Here is a 2885-nt window from a genome sequence, read left to right as displayed (position 1 = left end):
TTCCATCTTCTCTCTCTCCCTCTCTCTCTCTCTCTCTCTCTCTATCTTGCTTTTTCTTTCTCTATTCCTTTTTGCAGTGCGCAAATTCACCAAGTAACATACGAAGACAAACCGAGCAAGAGGAAACGGAGGAGGAAGTCTGTTGGCCTCCGACGCACATTCAATTAGTTCATTAATGTCAGTGAGGCGCAGATCAAAGCTTGCGCCGCGGCGTTCGCGCTGGCGAATTAAAACGTTGTCGGTAGAAAGTCTTTGAAACAGAGTATATGTCTGTCTTTTTCCCTATCTATCTATTTATCAAGCTTTTTCTCGATTTACTTGACTCATTAAAATTCGCTTTTTCATTGTCTTTCGATCTTTGAAAATACAAAAGCTTTTGAAGTATTATATTCGACTTTATGTGGTAAATGAGTTTATACTCTTGCATTAGTTCATATCGTTGTTAACATCATGAATCTGTATTTTAACGTTGTAAAATATATATTTAAGGCATTTTAATTATCCAGTAATTATTTTTGAAAAATTTTGTACTCTAACAAAGTTCGTACCAATGTTTGGGTTGGAAAATTTTTACATTAATAAGTGAAGCGAATTTGATATATCTACAATAAATGTATAATGTCTCATATATTATAGATAAATAGAATTAACGTGTAATCATCAACAAATTAATATAAAAATCTTTTGTAAAGTAAAATATTACATTTTAATATTTACACTATTTATTCCAATGATTAAAGTTAAAATTCAAGATTAAACAAAAGAGATATAAATACAAATTGTATTTCAATATTTATAAATACATTATTATCATAATATATAGTTTTTTCTTATAAACTGTAGTGATATAACGATATGCATTAAAGCATTTAGAATGTTTTACCAATCCTATATTTAATATATGTATATATTTATTTTTAAAATCAATGACTCTGCAAATTCATTATTTTAGTCTTATTTGTTCACTCTCTATTTATACATTATTCGTTAAATTTATTTCTGCACTAGATAATTGTGCTTTCAATATGTATCTCAAATGTAGAACAATTATATATATTATATATATATAAATTCGGTAACTTCAGATTAAATACGCTGCACTAAATACTCTTTTATGTAAATTCAAATTCTCTACAATAAACTCTGAACATTCATTTATCTCTAATATCAAATATTCCATTTCAAAAGTAAATTTATTTCATTGTGAATTTTTACATTACAAATTGCACTTTATATTTTGTTTCCTATTTCGAAAATATATCTATTATTTAATTAATGCATCTTTCAATTATTGAATTAGTATGTCATTGTTTATCATCGATGAAACTATTTCCATACATTAGAAAAATTGATGCGTATTTATAGTTATTAATATTTGGAATAAATAAGAAATAATTCGTAAATTAAAATGTGTTTGTAGGTGATAGAACTATCAATAATTTTTATAATTCACTTGATAAATTTTCTATATTTCATAAAGTCTATTATTGAAAATATTGCTTGCTTCCAGAAAGTTTTTTTTTCATGCAATAAGTAGTTAAGAGATTTTTTTTATTAGTAAAACACAATATTATAATCAGAAATGCTTGTTTGTATGCTCAAAATGATCACATTATTTTTAACGAATTTAGATTTGAAATTAATTTAACTTTTTTATTGTAATATTAAACAATAAATATTTAAATATTACTATTACTAATAATACCTTTGATAGTTCATAAAGAATTAAAGCTTTCAAATATTGCATGAATATAAAGTACAAATAAAAAGAATCTTCAGTTTGTTTAGTTAGCCCTCTAATTCCGTAAATACATCATAGATTAATCAATGAAATAACGCGATTCATTAATAATATTTGTATTTACATCCAGGTACGTTGAGTTTGAGTTGAACAACGATGGATTTCTTCTGATAACCCTTAAGTATAAATAATTTCACAGGATGATAGACACAGTGATGATTCATCGAGGATAAAGCGAAGTCACAGTTTGGCCGAGCTAAGGGGGAGAGGCGTTAAAACGGTGAACTGGGCGCAATGCATAATGAATATCTCTTGCCCGAAATTCATGGACTAGTAGCATTGTCGCGAGTATTTGCCAGCGAAAAGCATACAATCGACTTCTTCCCTCCGTTTCCACCCTTGCTCGATGCTTCCCCAAGAGAGTGCGATTACAAATTCCCACAGTGTCAGGAGTCTCCCTTCATTGCAGCAATGTAGTGCCTCGGTGATATTCTTAACATCCTTGTCTCCTGCTTTGCGAAAGGTCCGACGCAATCTCAATGCCAGAAAAAGTAGAACCGAGCGCAGACATGGGATTATCATACGAAAATGCAAAGTTCAGAGACCTGCCGAAGGACAAGAGATGGATCTCACTGTCAATAAAACTGCTTTAATTTAGCATACAAAACTGTTGCAGGTGTAAATGTATATCAGATTTTAATGTATACTAGCAGATGCTTTCTATCTATAAATAATTTTCTTTATATCCGCCCTATGACGCCGTTATGAAAATCTATTAGATTTTGAGTGACACACCACTGGAAAAAATTCTTTGATCTTATAAGCACATACATCTCAAACTATATTAGACGTCGGCATTTTTGTTTTTATGGATGAACTAAAACTTTTCATTATTTCGCATAGCAATAAAATCTACATTCATTTCAAGACATTGTTTCATTAATCATAAATCAAATATGTTGTTACTATATATAATTAAATTATATTAAATAGATATACTCACCTTTTAATTTCTAGTAAAATTCAGAGCTTAATGTATATCTTTTTTGTAATTTTTTAAGTTGTGCCAATTATACTACCTCTTTGTTTTAAAATAGAGTGAAAATCTAGTTATATTAAGTGTCTATAAATTTCATTAGAATAT

Source organism: Ceratosolen solmsi, unplaced genomic scaffold (genome assembly GCF_000503995.2).
Source record: "Ceratosolen solmsi marchali unplaced genomic scaffold, CerSol_1.0 scaffold148, whole genome shotgun sequence".
NCBI classification, from domain to species: domain Eukaryota; kingdom Metazoa; phylum Arthropoda; class Insecta; order Hymenoptera; family Agaonidae; genus Ceratosolen; species Ceratosolen solmsi.
This window is presented reverse-complemented; position numbering follows the sequence as displayed.